The sequence below is a fragment of the Pinus tabuliformis genome, chromosome 2_2, assembly GCF_031772625.1.
Source record: "Pinus tabuliformis cultivar Carrire ecotype Pingquan chromosome 2_2, CPIR1, whole genome shotgun sequence".
Classification (NCBI taxonomy): Eukaryota; Viridiplantae; Streptophyta; class Pinopsida; order Pinales; family Pinaceae; genus Pinus; species Pinus tabuliformis.
The window spans coordinates 803016067-803034955 of record NC_142300.1 but is presented as its reverse complement, the minus strand read 5'-3'; the positions used below and the strand labels follow the sequence as shown (position 1 = coordinate 803034955).

At 48.3% G+C, this 18889-nt stretch overlaps 1 non-coding gene and 1 pseudogene across 1 annotated transcript; both read left to right on the top strand.

Moving 5' to 3' along the window:
• The first annotated feature begins 5300 nt into the window (after positions 1 to 5300).
• On the top strand, positions 5301 to 5454 carry LOC149195325 (5.8S ribosomal RNA). The gene has a single exon (XR_016255281.1). It is a non-coding gene; the product is annotated as a 5.8S ribosomal RNA (ribosomal RNA).
• Positions 5455 to 6365: 911 nt separating this feature from the next.
• On the top strand, positions 6366 to 7158 carry LOC149195324 (25S ribosomal RNA; annotated as a pseudogene; the record flags this gene model as incomplete).
• Between the last annotated feature and the right edge of the window lie 11731 nt (positions 7159 to 18889).

Here is an 18889-nt window from a genome sequence, read left to right as displayed (position 1 = left end):
TGTGGGTGCCCGTGCAAATGCGTTCGGGCGGGTCGGGTCGGCTCGCACAAGGCCGGTTGGGCCATGTCGTGCCGTGTGTGGGTGCCTAGGCACATGTGGCCGTGCCAAAAATGCTAAGTCGTGACCGCCCGTGTGTCTTCTTCACGTTCGTGTGGCCTGTTTGCCTGATGCTCCCCCGTGCCTTCGTTCGGGTCGTGCACCCACGGAAACCCCAAAATTTCGTTCGGGTCGTGCGCCCACAAAAACCCCAAAATTCCGTTCGGGTCGTGTGCCCACGGAAACCCCAAAATTTCGTTCGGGTCGTGTGCCCACGGAAACCCCAAAATTTCGTTCAGGCGGGTCGGGACGTGTCGTGTGTGGGTGCCCGTGCAAATGGGTCGGGTCGTGTCGTGTCGTGTCGTGTCGTGTGACGGTGCCCAGAGCACACGTGGCCGTACAAAAAATGCTAAGTTGTGATCGGGGGTGGGCTTTGTGCAAATTCGTGCTGCCTGTTTGCCCGAATCTCCCTTGTGACTTCATTTTGGTCGTGTGTCGGAGCCCATGTAAACTCGTTCGAGTGGGTCATTTTCCGTGTAAACACTGATTCGAGCAAGTCGTTTGCCATGTAAATTTGTTCGGGCGGGTCGGGAGAGGGCGTTCGGGCGAGTCGTGAGCGTGGGTCGGGCGAGGGCGAACGTGCAAACTCATTCGGGCGGGTCGGGCGAGGGCGTCCGTACAAACCCATTTGGGCGGGTCATTCGAGTGAGGGCGTCCGTGCAAACTCGTTCAGGCGGGTCGGGCGAGGGCGTCCGTGCAAACTCGTTCGGGCGGGTCGGGCAAGGGCATTCGTGTCAACTCGTTCGGGCGGGTCATTTGAGGGCATCCGTGTGAACTCGTTCGGGCGGGTCGTTTGAGGGCGCCCGTGTAAACTCGTTCCGGCGGGTCGTTCGGGCGAGGGCGCGCTTGAGCGAACGAGCCCGTATCAAAAATGCTAAGTTGTGACCCGAGGTTGGCTTTGTGCATGTTCGTGCAGCTCGTTTGCCTGAATCTCCCTTGTCACTTCGTTTCGATTGTTCGAGCGCCCATGCAAAATCATTCGGGCGGGTCGATTGAGGGCGCCCGTGTAAACTTGTTCGGGCGAGTCGTTAGAGGGCGCCCGTGTGAACTCGTTCGGGCAGGTCGTTTGAGGGCGCCCATGTGAACTCATTTGGGCGGATCGTTCAGGCGAGTCATTCGGGCAGGTCATTTGAGGGCGCCTGTGTGAACTCGTTCGGGCAGGTCGTTCAGGTGGGTCGTTCGGGTGGGTCGTTCAGGCGGGTCATTTGAGGGCGCCCATGTGAACTCGTTCTGGCGGGTCGTTCGAGCGAGGGTGCGCCCGGGCGAACGAGCCCGTATCAAAAATGCTAAGTTGTGACCCGAGGTTGGCTTTGTGCATGTTCGTGCAGCTCATTTTCCCGGCTCTCCCTTGTCACTTCGTTTCGGTCGTTCGGCCGCCTATGCAAAATCGTTCGAGCGGGTCGTTTAAGGGCGCCCATGTGAACTCGTTCGGGCGGGTCATTTGAGGGTGCTCGTGTGAACTCGTTCGGACAGGTCGTTCAGGCGAGGGCGCGCCCGGGCGAACGAGCCCGTATCAAAAATGCTAAGTTGTGACCCGAGGTTGGCTTTGTGCACATTCGTGCAGCTCATTTGCCTGGCTCTCCCTTGTCGCTTCGTTTCGGTCGTTCAGGCGCCCATGCAAAATCATTCAGGCGGGTCATTTGAGAGCGCTCGTGTGAACTCGTTCAAGCAGATCATTTGAGGGCGTCCGTGTGAACTCGTTCGGGCGGGTCATTCGGGCGAGGGCGCGCCCGGGCGAACCAACCCGTATAAAAAATGCTAAGTTGTGACCCGAGGTTGCCTTTGTGCACGTTCGTGCAGCTCATTTTCCCGGCTCTCCCTTGTCGCTTCGTTTCGGTCGTTCGGGCGCCCATGCAAAATCATTCGGGCGGGTCGTTTTAGGGCGCCCGTGTGAACTCGTTCAGGCGGGTTGTTCGGGAGGTTCGTTTGAGGGTGCCTGTGTGAACTCGTTCCGCTGGGTCTTTCAGGCGGGTCGTTCGGGCGAGGGCGCGCCCGGGAGAACAAGCCCGTATCAAAAATGCTAAGTTGTGACCCGAGGTTGGCTTTATGCACGTTCGTGCAACTCGTTTGCCTGGCTCTCCCTTGTCGCTTCCTTCGGTCGTTCGGTCACCCATGCAAAATCGTTCGGGTGGGTTGTTTGAGGGCGCCTGTGTGAACTCGTTCGGGAGGGTCGTTCGGGCGGGTCGTTTGAGGGCGCCCATGTGAACTCGTTCGGGCGGGTCGTTCAGGCGAGGGCGCGCCCGGGCGAACGAGCCTGTATAAAAAATGCCAAGTTGTGACCCGAGGTTGGCTTTGTGCAAATTCGTGCAGCTCGTTTGCCCGGCTCTCCCTTGTCGCTTCGTTTCGGTCGTTCGGGCGCCCATGCAAAATTGTTCGGGTGGGTCGTTTGAGGGCGCCCCTGTGAACTCGTTCGGGCGAGGGCGTGCCTGGGCAAACCAGCCCATATCAAAAATGCTAAGTTGTGACCCGCAGTTGGCTTTGTGCACGTTCGTGCAGCTCGTTTGCCCAGCTCTCACTTGTCGCTTCGTTTCGATCGTTCGGGCGCCCATGCAAAATCGTTCGGGCGGGTCGTTTGAGGGCGCCCGTGTGAACTCGTTTGACAAGGTCGTTCAGGCGGGTCGTTCGGGCGAGGGTGGGCCCAAGCGAACGAGCCCATATCAAAAATGCTAAGTTGTGACCCGAGGTTGGCTTTGTGCACGTTCGTGTAGCTCGTTTGCCGAGCTCTCGCTTGTCGGTTCGTTTCGGTCGTTCGGGCACCCATGCAAAATTGTTCGGGCGGGTTGTTTGAGGGCGCCCGTGTGAACTCGTTCGAGTGAGGGCACGCCCGGGTGAACGAGCCCGTATCCAAAATGCTAAGTTGTGACCCGAGGTTAGCTTTGTGCACATTTGTGCAGCTCGTTTGCCTGGCTCTCCCTTGTCGCTTCGTTTCGGTCGTTCGGGCGGGCCGTTTGAGGGCGTCTGTGTGAACTCGTTCGGGCGAGGGCACGCCCAGGCGAACGAGCCCGTATAAAAAATGCTAAGTTGTGACCCGAGGTTAGCTTTGTGCATCTTCGTGCAGCTCGTTTTCCCGGCTCTCCCTTGTTGCTTCGTTTTGGTCGTTCGGGCGCCGATGCAAAATCGTTCGGGCGGGTCGTTTGAGGGCGCACGTGTGTACTCGTTCGGGCGGGTCGTTTGAGGGCGCCTGTGTGTACTCGTTCGGGCGAGGGCGTGCCTAGGCGAACGAGCCTGTATCAAAAATGCTAAGTTGTGTCCCGAGGTTGGCTTTGTGCTCGTTTTTGCAGCTCGTTTTCCACTCCCCTTCTGAGGGAAAAAGAAGTAGCGGGTTGTGTCTTTATTCCTCCCTTTGGATTGTGGGTTTTTTGTGAGACTTGCGTCATTTCTTCATTTTGTGGTGTGCGCTTTTCGAACGTCCCTCTCTCTAGTGGCCTTGCACCATCGATGTATTTGTGGCCCGCGGCTTTCTCCAGCGTTGAGTGTCGGCCCGTGACAACTCCTCCTTGGAGTTTGATTCTTTGACCCCCGTTGACTCTCTCGTTGGAAAGGTTGTTGGGTGTTTTGTACACAGAGGGGTGCAATAGCGGGGTGGGTTTGTGTTATGGGCAGTAGTCTATTTGTCATTTGAAGCCTTGTGCCGCTGGGTTGGGGGGCTATTTTCCTCTTAGTGACGTGCTACAGACACTGGTCTCATCGTGGCCCTCATCTTTTCTATTGGTCAATTTTGGGTTGTGATTTATTTGCTTGGTTGTTTTCTATGTTGTAAAGCTGGAAAGGGTGTTGTGTTGAATACATGTGGGAGGGTGTGAAGAGGTGGGATACTTTTTTGATTGGGTTCCTTGTTTGATTTCTTTTTGGTTAGCGGACATCTTGCTCGGCGTGCTGTTGAGCTTCTCTCTTTTCTTGGGATCTTTGTTTCTTTGGTGTTGTTTTCTTCCCTTCTTCCTTTTTCCCCTAGCCTTACGGAGGAGAGGTGGGATTGTTGTGGATTGGTGTTAGGGAAGGACGAAAAGCAGTGTGAGTTACAAGGGTGGCCACCCTAGTCCTTCTCGATCGTCGTCCCCTACAGTTCCCCCATTTTTCCGAAGGCGCGGGGTTTGGGAAGCTTGTTCTTTGTTTGAGCCTCCCCTTGTGAGCCAGTAGCCACATTTGATATCTCTTGCTTTCCTGTTGTTTTCTTCCCTTCTTTCTTTTGGCCCCTTAGCTTTACGGAGAAAAGGTGGGATTGTTGTGGATTGGTGTGTTCAGGAAGGACAAAAAGCAGTACGAGTTTCGAGGGTGGCCACCCTAGTCCTTCTCGATCACCGTCCCCTGCAGTTCCCCCCCTTTTTGCGAAGGCACGGGGGTGGGGAAGCTTGTTCCCTGTTTGAGCCTCCCCCTGTGAGCCGGTGGATGCGTTTGATATCTCTCTTTCTTTCATGTTGTTTTCTTCCCTTCTTTCGGCCCCTAGCTTTACGGAGAAAAGGTGGGATTGTTGTGGATTGGTGTTCGGGAAGGATGAAAAGCAGTGAGAGTTCCCAGGGTGGCCACCCTAGTCCTTCTCGATCATCGTCGCTTGCAGTTCCCCCCTTTTTGGTGAAGGCACGGGGTTGGGGAAGCTTGTTCTCTGTTTGAAGCCTCCTCCCCTTGTGAGCTGGTAGCCGCGGTTGATATATCCCTTTCTCTCTTGTTGTTCTCTTCCCTTCTTCCTCGTGGCCCCTAGCTTTACGGAGAAAAGGTGGGATTGTTGTGGATTGGTGTTCTGGAAGGACGAAATGCAGTGCGAGCTCCTGGGGTGGCCACCCTCGTCCTTCTTGATCGCCGTCCCCTTCAATTCCCCCCTTTTGCCGAAGGCACGGGGCTTGGTAGGCTTGTGCTTTGTTTGTGCTTTGTTTTCTACCCTGTTCTCTTCCTTTCGGTCCCTAGCTCTACGGAGAAAAGGGGGAATTGTTGTGGCCTGGTGTCGGGGAAGGGCTAAAAGTAGTGCGAGCTCCCTGGGTGGCCACCCTAGTCCTTCTCGATCGCTGTCCCACGCATTTCCCCCCTTTTTGCGAGGGCGTGGGGCTGGGGGGAGATTGTCCTCTGTTCGAGCCTCCCCCCATGAGGGAGTTAGACACTTTTGTTTCTCTTTCTCTCGTGCGTTTTTCCTCCTTTGGCCTCTTGGCCTTACATTTGTTGTGGGGGGTGCCCCTATTCAGTTTTGTGGTGATTTTTCGGTAATACGTGGAAACGACTCTCGGCAACGGATATCTCGGCTCTTGTTACGATGAAGAACGTAGCGAAATGCAATACTTAGTTTGAATTGCAGAATCCCGTGAATCATCGAATTTTTGAACGCAATTTGCACCCGAGGCCTTGGTCAAGGGCACTTCTGTCTGGGCGTCGCATCCCATTCAAACGCACTCCCTGCAATATGCTAGGGAGCAACGGAGCTGGTCGTCTGTGCCCCATGTGGCGCGGTCGGCTGAAATACCTCAAGCGATGTTTCGTGGTGTGCGTCGGCGAGCGGTGATCTTGTCCCCTTGGATGGGCAGTCGGTGTTAGCTGATGCGGGATTTGTGTGGCATCGCTGGAACTTTCTTTGCTCTCCCTTGTCCTCCCATGGGGTAGGGCAGATTTAGCTCCAACTTTGCGACCTCAGCTCAGGGGAGAACACCCGCTGAGTTTAAGCATATAATTAAGCAGAGGAAAAGAAACTTACAAGGATTCCCCTAGTAGCAGCGAGCGAAACGGGAAGAGCCCAACATGAAAATCGGGCGGCGGCGCCGCCTGAATTGTAGTCTGTAGAAGCGTCCTTAGCGGCGGACCTGGGCCAAGTCCCTTGGAAGGGGGTGCCTGAGAGGATGACAGCCCCGTCGGCTCGAGACCCTGCCGCATCACGAGGCATTGTCGGCGAGTCGGGTTGTTTGGGAATGCAGCCCTAATTGGGTGGTAAACTCCGTCCAAGGCTAAATACAAGCGAGAGACCGATAGCGAAAAAGTACCACGAGAGAAAGATGAAAAGGACATTGGAAAGAGAGTTAAAGAGTGCTTGAAATTGCCGAGAGAGAAGCGGATGGAGGCTGTCGATGCGTCTCGGTCAGATGTGGAATGGCTCAGGCTGGTTCGTCGTTCGACTTGAGGTGCAAACCAACACGGGCTACTGCATCGTCACAAGCACAGGCGGATTACTGCCTGTTGGTTTGCCGTTGCGGTGGTTGAGGAACGAAGCGTGCGCCCTTGTGGTGGGCTGTGTGCACCTGCGCACTCGTGGTGTTGGTTGGCAGGCTTTCCATTCGACCCGTCTTGAAACACAGACCAAGGAGTCTAACATGTGTGCGAGTCAGCGGGTTTGAAAACCTGTGAGGTGCAAGGAAGCTGACGGGCGAGATCCCCTCTCTAGGGGGGTGCATCGTCGACCGACCTTGAGCTTATGCGAAGGGTTCAAGTGCGAGCACACCTGTTGGGACCTGAAAGATGGTGAACTATGCCTGAGCAGGGCAAAGCCAGAGGAAACTCTGGTGGAGGCTCGTAGCGATACTAACATGCAAATCATTCTTCTGACTTGGGTATAGGGGCGAAAAACTAATCGAACCATCTAGTAGCTGGTTTCCTCTGAAGTTTCCCTCAGGATAGCTGGAGCTCACGCGCGAGTTTTATCGGGTAAAGCAAATTATTAGAGGCATCGGGGGCGTAACACCCTCGACCTATTCTCAAACTTTAAATACGTAAGAGGGTGTGACTGCTCCATTGAGCCGTGCCGTGGAATCGAGAGATCAAAGTGGGCCATTTTTGGTAAGCAGAACTGGCGATGTGGGATGAACCAAAAGTTGAGTTGCGGTGCCGAATTGTGCACTAACCTAGATCCCACAAAGGGTGTTGGTTGATTAAGACAGCAGGACGGTGGTCATGGAAGTCAAAATCCGCTAAGGAGTGTGTAACAACTCACCTGCCGAATCAACTAGCCCCGAAAATGGATGGCACTGAAGCGCGCAACCTATACTCGATTGTCGGAGCAATTGCCTGGATCCGATGAGTAGGAGGACGCGAGGGTTGCTGAGAAACCTCAGGCGTGAGCTTGGGTGGATTGGCCCCGGTGCAGATCTTGGTGGTAGTAGCAAATATTCAAATGAGAACTTTGAAGACTAAAGTGGGGAAAGGTTCCATGTGAACAGCACTTGGACATGGGTTAGTCGATCCTAAGTGTTACACAGTAATTTGTCACTGTCTCTCTGTCAGTCTCCCTACTGTGTCATGAAATCAAATCCATCATGCTCATGCTCTCTAGTCTGGCCAAATGACCCACTTTTCCAAAGTTTTTTCCATCATCGCGACTGTTATTAAAATAACCGCGCTGACTGGCGCCTCATAGTGTAACAAATGCACTGCCAGCGCGGAAGCACACGTGTTTTCCGCGCTGGTCGAATTTCATGAGCCATCGCATCCTATGTTTGTATTGAGTCACTCTGACACAACCTTCTCCGTTATTAAGATGCGATGTCAGCGCTCCAGTTGATGAGCCCCAATTTTTGGTAACAAATTGGGCTCATTTGGCCTACTTACCTTGCTCAACCCTTCATCTTTTATCACTTATGCATTCATTTCTTGGTATATTCGTGTTATTTGTAGGAAGAAGGGCAGGCATTATATCTATGTGGCTAATACATGATGATTTCAGATTTTTTGGCATTAAAGGGAGCAAAGACCAAGCAGAAGGAGACAAGGAGACAACAAAGGTGGCATTGCAGGTTTATAGGGAGGTTGTCTACAGCCTTAAATAACCTCCCTCGTGATCTCCACCCTAACTCTGAGCTCCAACAGCTCTCCCCACCGAGCTTAAAGGCAGCCAACAGGTTCTACAGGAACAGCAGTTTAACTTTTAGTTGGACAGCCGAGCTCCATTAATTGAGGAAGCCAGCTTGATCCTCATCATGTATAAATATTAAGGCCGTGGCCTTTGATAGGAGCTTTTTGAACTTATGAACTACTGTTGCAATTTCTAAGCACGAGCTACAACTCGGTTTTTTGCTCTTTGTAAGCTAGTTTTGGCATGTCATTAGACTCATGATTATTCAATAAAGACAGGCAGCTTTTGATTCAATTCTGAGTTTCTAAGGGAGTTATAGCTCTCAGGTTAGGGCCCAACCTGAGAGCAATAGACCTCCTCTTCTTTGTATTGTTACTTGTCTTTCTTTTCAGCATTTTATTCCTCTGTTTTGACATGCATTTAGAGATTACAGTCCGCTGATTTGATTTCTCTTATGTGATTGAGTAGGATTAGTTTATGGTTCAAGTGCTTTTAGTTGCTTAGATTAGAGTAGAAGGATCAACATTCATTAGAGCTCCAAGAAAAGGCTGATAGTGCACTCACTGCCATCTCTGTTTAGAGATTGGGGGTGTAGACCGTACCAGCCACCAAAAACGTAGTCATACACTTTCATTCCAGCTGCAACACAGTCATTTCAATTGTAGATCCATCCATGCATTCTGATCTTGAGCAGTATTTCCTCGTTCCAACTCCATGCACGATTTTTCTCTGAAGTATACATTGTTGTTCGTTGATTTAATAACACAATTAGGATAAGTTGATGAATTCTCGGTTTTGTGCAGATTTGTTTCCTTTACACTGCGTTGCATCACTCTGTTATCTTCTTCTTCTTCTCAACTGCGCCTAAAGCCACCTACCCAACCTTTGTTCAGATCGTTTGCCTTCCAAAACTTCCACTGTTCATGTAGCTCCATCTTTTTGGACTTTTCATTGCTTCCACCCTTCCATTCACTAACTAGCTGCAAGCACTCTTTCCTCATCTCATATCTCTATCCCTGAGCCATCATAAGCCCCCTTCCCATCCTACCTATCCATCTATACCACTCCTCCAACACCCAAAACTCCAACCACAGAACATCCTGTAGAAGTTAGCAGACTTCCTGTAGAAATCCCAAGCTTCCTATAGGATCCCCTGCAGACATCCTGTAGAAACCTGTAACCTCGGTTGCCAAGCACCTGAACGTTGTGGACTTCTATGGAATGATGTTTTGGATCCTCAGGAACCTCTCCTAGCACTCCTGACCTTTCCCAAGCTTTCTTTCCCTTCGAACTACCCCTGCGCAGTCAAACCCCAATAAGAAACAAAATCATAATAACTCCAAACCACTTAAGCAAAAATAAAAAAACAATGTTCTTTTCAGTAGAAGTAGCTTAAATTCATGCATCTCATATCACTTGAAGTAATGGCATAATTTCTAGAAGTTTGCACTCCCACCATAGCATCATATAGATTAGACTAGTCAGATTAGGGTTTACTAGGGTTTCCCTGTTTTGTTGGATTTCAGTTCATTATTGCAAAGTAGGTTAATTTCCTTTGAGGTAGTCTTCATCCATCATTTAGAAAGCTTCTTCTGAGAGCATATAGAAGTTGGCTTGAGCCCTAGTGGACTTGTGCCATCTGACCAAGTGACAGCTGCGACAAGAGCTAGTACTTGTGCATACAACACCATCGCTTCCAAGTTTGTTACGAACTACCGGGTTGATAAAATTATAGATAGGAAGCTCCAGGAGTTGTAGCATTATTGCTACAATACTGGAGCCCACCATCTTTTTGGCGCTGTTGCTGGGGAAGCGTCAGAGTATTAGTAATTGTTGCTTTTCTTCTATTTTCTTACTCTTGCCTTCTGCTAAGTAGTTTATTTCATTTCCATTCTGCAAAAGTAGCATAGACATTTCCTGCTTTCATAGATTAGCATTTCATTTCTGCAAGCGTAGACTAGCATTTCATTTCTGCAATTTCATTTGAGCGAAGTAGATTAGTTCTTTCCTTCTTTCAGTTTAATTCTGCATCTTTATAGTTAGTTGTAGATCAATCTGTTTTAGTTTTGCAGGTACCACAGAAAAAAAAAGCAAAAGCAATAAAAAAAAAAGCCTTTCCATTTCATGCCTCGTAGGAATCGAGATAAAACCGACAAATTCTTACCCAACACCCCCACCACATCACTGAGTCACCCTTCTCTCTTCTTCGGTGCCAGTGATCCAGAAGAACCTATAGGTGAACCTCCTGAGATATACGAAGATCCTATAGCAGAAGAAGAATTAGAGACCATCCCATCTGAAGCTATGGTTGACAATAGAAGAGAAGATGAGAGAATAGAAGGTGCCTTCCCCATCCGAGAGACCAATGGAGAGATGAAAATGAAGAACATTAGCCCCTCCGCTTTACCTCACTTCCATGGACTGACTACTGAAGATCCTGATACCTTCCTGTTTGAGTTTGCTGTCCTTTGTAGAACCTATGACTATACTGAAGATGAGCAGAAGCTGAAACTCTTCCCTTCAACTCTTAAGGATGCAGCATTACGCTGGTTCATGGGCTTACCTGGGAATAGTATCACCACTTGGGCTCAGATGCAGCAAGCTTTCAATACCAAGTACAGGGATTACTGTAGGTCCAAGGAAACCAAGGGAGAAATCTTTCAGATGACCATGGGAAATGAGGAGTCCTTAGAGGATTATGAGGAGAGGTTCCAACTTAGCTATAAGCGGCCCAGGTGCACACTTGACCCTGAATCCCTCAAGTTGGTCCTGCTCCGAGGAGTCCCTGAAGACCTCTTAGATACCCTTCACATGTTAGCTGGGGGGGACATTTACCAACTGCCTTATGAGGATATCAAGACTGTGTTTAGAAACCACTCCAGGGCAGCTCGGAAACAAGGTAGAGGAAACCTCCTCTCAACTGGTGTCCCTTTCTCCAAACATGAGTTTGCAAATCAATTGGAAGATCTTAAGAGTGAGGTGAGATAGACCATTTCCATGCAGCTGGACACATTCAGGATCCAGCAGAAGAAGGAAGAAGCTGAGAGAGCCTTGGCTATCTTCTGTCCTAGATGTACCAGGAGACACCCTAAGAACGAATGTCCATTGCATTCACTTGAAGTGTGTTTCGTTTGTGAGGAGGACCATCCCACAAACTAATGTCCAACCTTACCTGGATTTAAAGCCATGTACCAAGGGACAGAAGCTCCCACTGAACCTCTCTATTACCTCAACCAAAGGAGGCCACAAGGACCTAGACCTTACCAGCAGGGGATGCAAGGGGCACCTCAAGCTTATTACAGCCCCAACCAATCGACTCTTATGCCTTCCTGGGGTCCGCCTGCTCATCCTTCCTGGTCTATGCCTCCTCCATGGTCTTATCCACCTCAGTACCCTACCCAACCCACTACTCATTCTTATCACTCACATGCCCAGCCACAGCCTCAGTGGAATGCACCTCAGTCGGGGTGGAGGCCCCAATACAACACTCCTCCTGCCATTTTTCCTCCACCACCCGTTCAACCTCAACCATTACCTCCTGCTCCTCCAAGGCAACCTCAAATACCTGCTCAACCGAACCCGAACCCCAACAATAGATAGGCCCAGCAGGTATACACTGGGGAAACATCATGCCCTACTTATGCTGTGGAGATCCAGGAGATCAATCTTTGATCTGGCAAGACTCTTCCAGATTGCCAACCTCCTCCCCCAGAGGATGAGGAAGATAAACAAGAAAGTGAACCAAAGGCTATTCCACCCTTTCCTGAGAGACTAATAGCCACCAAACAACCCAACCCAGAGGAGGATGAGCTTCTGGGTGAGCTCAAGCAGTTGTGTGTAAAAATACCACTTCTCCAAGCCATCAAGGATGTGCCAATATACAAAAAACTGGTTAAGGAAAAGTGTTTCAAACACCCGGGCAGGCGAAAGAGAGATGCTTCAACCATCAATGTCTTAAGACAATTGTCTGACCTTATGTTAGGACAAGTCATCTGCCCAAAGTATCTAGATCTTGGGAGTCCTGTAGTAGATGTCCACATCAATGGCATCATCATACCTCACACTTTGATTGATTTGGGGGCCGCCATTAATGTGATGACCAGGGATACCATGCTCAAACTCAATCTTCAGGGTTCCTTGAGGAAGACCTCGACAGTGCTGCAACTTGCAGATCGCTCCACTGTGACTCCCGAAGGGATTGTGGAGGATGTCTTGGTCTCTGTTGACTCTTGGGAATACCCTGCAGATTTCTTGGTTCTGCAACCCAAGGCAAAGCTTACTGGATATCCTCTTATTTTGGGAAGGCCTTGGTTAGCCACTGCAGATGCTTACATAAGTTGTCGTGCAGGAAATATGACCATAAAAAATGGTCCTATGTCCAAGCAGCTAGTCCTATATCTTCCTGCCCAACCTTCCTTAGAGCATGACTTACCACTTTGGTTGGAGGAAGGAGAAGAGGATGAAGTATACTCAGCACCTTTGTGCACCCTAGATACCACCAGAAGAGACCCCCCAACCGAGGATGACTTGATTGAGACCTTGATCTAGAATCCGCCTTCCAGTGCACTCTCCTTAGAGAAATTGGTGGAGGATGCCCAAGCCAGCACCTTAGTGGATCTTTGTACGACCAACCCTGTCACTCCTAGAGTCAAGAATGTGGATTTCGGCCCTGAGAGAACATTAAAGATCAGCTCCTCCCTATCTCTTTCCCAGGAAAAGGAGCTGTATAGCCTGTTGGCCAGTCACCTAGATGCTTTTGCTTGGAGCTATAAGGAGATGAAAGGAGTCCATCCCTTGGTCTGTACCCATCACATATACATCAAAGAGGGTTGTAAACCGGTTAGGCAACCTCAGAGGAGAATGAATCCAGCCCTTAAGACATTATCAAGGAAGAATTGCAAAAACTGTTGGATGCCGAATTCATTTACCCCATCTCAGATAGTGAATGGGTGTCCCCTCTAGTATTGGTTCCCAAGAAGAATGGGAAGTGGAGAATCTGTGTCGACTACCGAGAACTGAACAAAGCTACCAAGAAATACCATTTCCCTCTACCTTTCATAGATCAAGTGTTGGATGGACTGGCAGGAAAGAAGTTCTTCTCTTTCCTGGATGGGTTTAGCGGGTACAACCAGATTCAAATCAGCCCGGAAGACCAAGATAAGACCACCTTCACTTGCCCTTGGGGTACCTTTTCCTACCGAGTTCTTCCCTTTGGGCTATGCAATGCTCCTGCTACCTTCCAGAGAGCTGTCTTGAGCATCTTCTCGGAGCTGGTCCATGATGCAGTGGAAATCTATATTGATGACTTCACTCCTTATGGGGCCAACTTCCAGGAAGCATTGTCCAATCTGGGAAAAGTCCTAACCAAATGCATTGAGATGAACCTGTCCCTTAGTCCTGAAAAATGTGAATTTCTGATGACTGAAGGGACCGTGTTAGGCCATACCATTTCTTGCCAAGGGTTACAGGTGGATCCTAACAAAATTGCTCTCATCAAGAAGGTTCCACCTCCTCAAAAGGTAAGGGATGTTCGGAGTTTCTTAGGATTAGCAGGGTATTACAGGAGATTCATTAAGGACTTCAGCAAGCTAGCCTCGCCATTGTTTGGCCTGTTGGAAAAAGATGTGGAGTTTAAGTGGACTAATGAATGTCAGAGGGCTTTGAGTGAATTAAAGGACAAGTTGGTGTCAGCCCCAATCTTGAGAGGTCCAAACTGGGCCCTACCTTTCCACATCCACACTAATGCCTCAAACAAAGCCATAGGTGCAGCTTTAGGACAAGTTGAACAAAAACTTCCATATGCCATTGTTATGAAACCAGCTCACAAAAAGATAGAAAAGAGAGATCCACGCCTTAGAATTCAGCCTCTTCGAGGTGGCAACCTCCTTTACATTACATAAATGAACAATTCTTGGATGATACAAATGAAAATACCTCCTTTCTATATATAGGAGTCTAAGTGGTCCCAATACAATCAAAGCCTACATAACAATAATATTGTAGGGCACAACAGTAACAATGGTGGGCTTCTATGTGGCATAATAGTAACAATATGGGCACTACATGGGTACATCAATATAATAAGTGGGTTATACTAATAACAATAAGGGGTTACACTAGTAGTATAGGGGCCTAACATGCCCCTCTCCTTCAAAAAGCGTTGTCCTCAACGCTTGAGTAGTTCTTGATGCTTCTATATAAAATTCTTGTCCCCTATACTACTAGTGTAGGGGACAAGAATGTTATGAAACCAGATCACAAAAAGATAGAAAAGAGAGATCCACACCTTAGAATTCAGCCTCTTCAAGGGGGAAACCTCCTTTAAATTACATAAATGAACAATTCTTGGATGATACAAATGAAAATACCTCCTTTCTATATATAGGAGTCTAAGTGGTCCCAATACAATCAAAGCCTACATAACAATAATATTGTAGGGCACAACAGTAACAATGGTGGGCTTCTATGTGGCATAATAGTAACAATATGGGCACTACATGGGTACATCAATATAATAAGTGGGTTATATTAATAGCAATAAGGGGTTACACTAGTAGTATAGGGGCCTAACAGCCATTTACTTTGTTAGTAAAAACTTGTCCAAAGCTGAGCTGAATTACACTGTGACTGAGAAAGAGTTTTTGGCTGTGGTCCATGCACTGAACAAGTTCCGACACTATATCACTGGCTATCAAACATTTGTACATACAGACCATGCTGCAATTAGATATTTAATGAATAAACCAGATGTGAATGCTCGTATTATTAGATGGTTACTTTTGTTGCAGCAGTTTGATTTGACCATTGTTGACAAACCAGATAAAGAAAATGTTGTTGCTGACTTTTTATCTAGATTGGATTTGTCTGCAGATGAGGATGGAACAGTGGATGACCAGATGCCCGATGAACATCTGTTTTCTATCTCAGCACTCTCTCCATGGTTTGCTGATATAGCAAACTACCTTGTTTTAGCACAGTTCCCTCCGCACCTATCTTCAAGAGAGAAGAGCAGAATCATCAGAAAAAGTGCCTCATTTACTTGGATCGGGGGAAATCTGTTCAAGCTTGGCCCTGATCAGATCTTAAGGCATTGTGTAAGGGAGGAGGAAGTCTTTGATATCCTCCTCACCTAACATGATGGCCCTTGTGGAGGACATTTTGCAGCAAAGAGAACTGCCTTCAAGATCCTGCAGGCAGGCTACTATTGGCCCACACTTCATCAAGATGTCAGAAGATATATCAGCCAATGTGACCAATATCAAATAATGGGGAAACCGACTCAAAGGGATGAGATGCCTCTCCACCCTCAAGTGACTCTTGAGCCATTTGAGAAGTGCGGCATGGACTTTGTGGGTCCAATCAACCCTCCTTCGAGGCAAAGGTCTTACATCATTGTGTGTACTGACTACCTGACAAAGTGGGCAGAGACTAAAGCAATCAAAGCAGCAACAGAAGAAAAGGTGGCTGAGTTCTTAAGAGAAAACATCTTCTACAAGTTTGGCTACCCAAGAGAGCTAGTCACTGATCAAGGGAGCCAGTTCACATCCAACCTGGTTGAAGACTTACTAGCTCACCACAAGATCAAGCATAGGACTTCCACCCCCTATCACCCTCAAGCAAATGGGCAGGTGGAAGTCACCAATAGAGCATTTGAAGGGATCTTGACTAAGGTGGTGAGCAGCAGCAGAAAGGACTGGGCAGATCGCCTGGTTGAGGCCACATGGGCTTACAACACCACCTGGAAGACCACCACCAGCTTCACACCTTATGAGCTGGTCTATGGGAAGAAAGCTTTGATGTCCATTGAGTTTGAATACAACACCTTGAGGATGGCAGCTCAGCTAGATCTAGATCTCAGCCATGCACAACAAGAAAGGTTATTGCAGCTGAATGGACTGGATGAGCACCGAATGCAGGCCCTCCTTCACTCAGAAGTGGTTCAACTTCAGAGAAAGGTGTGGCATGACCAACATCTCCATGACAAGCAATTCCAGCCGGGAGATTGGGCTTTTTTGTATGACTCCAGATACAAAGATTTCAAGGGAAAGCTGAGAACCAGATGGCTAGGACCATATGCAGTGGAAAAATGTCATGACAATGGATCTGTGCTTATTCGGACCATTGATGAGGAAGCCATCCCCATGCTTGTCAATGGGCATCGATTGAAGATCTACAGGAAGCCTCTCTCAAGACAAGAGTTCATCAAAACTATGGAGAAATCAGTATTGGTCATAGAGAAGGGTTCTGCCTCTCCTTTGGGCATACCCTGAAAGATCTAAAAAAAAAAAGAAAAAATAATAAAGATCCTTGGGTGAAAACCTTTCTAAGGCGCCCAAGGTAGGTGGTAGGGGTGAAAACCTCATTGAGGCGCCCCTATTGTCTTTCAAAAAAAAAAAAAAAAAAAGGAAAGAGATTTGAAAAAAGATCCTTGAGTGAAAACCTCTCTGAGGCGCTTAAGGCAGATGGCAAGGGTGAAAACCTCAATGAGGCGCCCCTGTTATCTTTCAAAAAAAAAAAAAAAAAGAAGAAGAAAAAAAGAGAAAAAAAAGAAGAAAAAAACAAGGTCAACAGATTCATAATGTAAAATTGCATGCAGGTTGCAGGTGTTCTATGGAGGAGAGGAAGCCTCTCAACTCAAAGCCAAGGATCCTTATCATGCTGTCAGGAGACCTCACCAGCACCTCCTCCAAGAATACTCATTTTCTCCAAGGTATGTGCAATTTTATTAGAGCTTGAGTCTTCTACAGGAAGACACAGATTTTCTACAGGAAGACGCAGATCTTCTACAAGAAGACACAGATCTTCTATAGGAAGATGCAAATTTTCTACAGGAAGGTGCAGAATCTCTATAGGAAACGCAACCTTTCTACAGGAAGCTCTGTATTTCTACAGGAAACTTCCTGTAGAAGTTCAGGACGGCCCAGAATCCATTTTATGAGGAGATCTAATGACTAAGGATCGATTTGGATGCATGCAAGCTATTGTTATCTCCCTTGCACATTGTTGTCAACTCGTCCTGCCATCCTTGTCGACATGCAACGAAGTTACCTACACCAGCAAAGCAGATCGATGAGTTCTCAAGAAAAATCAATTTCTAAATGAAAAACTCTGAGATCTCGTACCATATCCGTCCTAGTCATCCAGAAGCCCTAGGAGCGTGATCGAGAGGCCAGATCCTTCATCGTGCAGCATGCACCCAAGGAGGAAGAACTATTACAAGACATCCCGCGGGAGTCCTGTAATAGTTGAGCCCGCTAGAGTGTATACTATTCACAGCGCTGGCCATATGCAATGAATGCGGACGCATGCAGCCAAGCATCAACTCCATTGTCAGCAGCCTATAAACGTGAACCTCCGGGCCTGTGCAAATTCACCAGCAGCAGGTAGATCCATTCATCATCGTCCAAAACCCGAAAAATCGTGTTGCAGCCGTGCAGGTAAGTGTCTCGACCCTTTCTTCCGTCAGATCGCATGAATTTTACTTTGAATTGTTTGCAAAGTGTAAAGTGAATGGGTTGAGTGGCTGTATGGCCAGTTGACTGGCCACGTCGACCGGTTAATGGTCAAGTCAGATGTTTGGGTGGCGGCCGTGACAAAAGGAATGATCAGCACACACGTGAGAACAATCCCTGTCGGAAAAAAACTGATTTAGCAGAAGAAACGACGGCGGATCTGTTGGAGGGATGATGCGGTAGTAAGTGAACGCGCAGTCAAATGATGGAACGACGTCATCCAACGGTCCGGCGGGGACAGCTCACCCCCACGCCACGGATCCTGCCGATTCAAATCTAATCGGCTAGATTGGCCGCATGCATTTATCATTCGCCGTTTGAACCTCGAGTGAACATTCAGATCTCTCTGCAGTTCGAAACTCCGAGCCTTTGGCTATCAAAACGGCTGAGAAGCACCACTGAGAGCACAGACCAACTGTATTCTTCCCCAGGAATCACGCGCTGCTTCTACAGGAAATCTGCTCCTACAGGAAAGCTGTTTCTATAGGAAGGCGGGTTCCTCACGTAAAAAGGTGGCAGATAAAAAGGTAACCCTGAACTCTCCATGCAATTGGTTTTTAAAGGTGGTAGGATCGTCGTCTACAGTCTGGTTGTAGGAAATGGTTGAAAGTGTTGTCTGCTGTGCATAGACTGTCGTTCTACAGGATGTCAGTGAATTAAACTGTGTTAAGGTCCTCAGGGATAAGTTTTGTGGATTATTTGCATGATGGAGGCGTAATTCAACGCTCTGTCCCAATAAGCTAAACTTCTTCCACATTCGCCACCTCTAGCAACAGTTTTTATCATGCCGGGTGGGTTTATTAGATGGGAACCCACTGATTCATCAAAATTAAGAGAAAACCAGGAGGTGGTGGAGCTCTTCACACGGGCACAATGGATATCCTTTTGTGACAAGTTGCAGGGTCATGACGACGAAGTGGCAGAAGAATTTTTACAAGCCTTGAGGCCGAAATCCAAAACACTGGCCACCGTGAACTTCAGGGGCCTAAGCCTCAAGCTCACCCCGCAATATATCAGTCGAATTACTGAACTTCCAATGGGCTTGCCATGGGATAAGGAAGAAAGGAAGTTGAGCCAACAGGCAAAGAAAGAATTCTTTCCACCTGAGGAGGAATTCACGGAGGACAAAAATGGGGTGTGAAGAACCAGCTTGCTGCCACCATGGAATGAAGTTAGCCTGCAAATTATGAAGTATATAACATGTGAAGGCCGTTTTAGCATCGTGTACACGTATCACTTCAGGTTGCTCACTGAATTGAGACACCGGATTGATCTTCCTGTAGAAAAAAAACTGAGCATTCCTTATTTCTTGCTACAGTCTCTAATGGAGTGTGCCATAAAGTTAAAAGAAGGCATACCAGATCAGGTAGCCCACCATGGATTGATCAAACTTCTCGTGGAGGATGCGCTTCATTCATATAAGGTTCCCCTCTCATGGGAATCATTCAGAAATTTGACAAGATATGGAGACATAAGGATGATGACCGAGGAAAGTGGTTCCTCAAGCAGTGAGGAAAAAGAA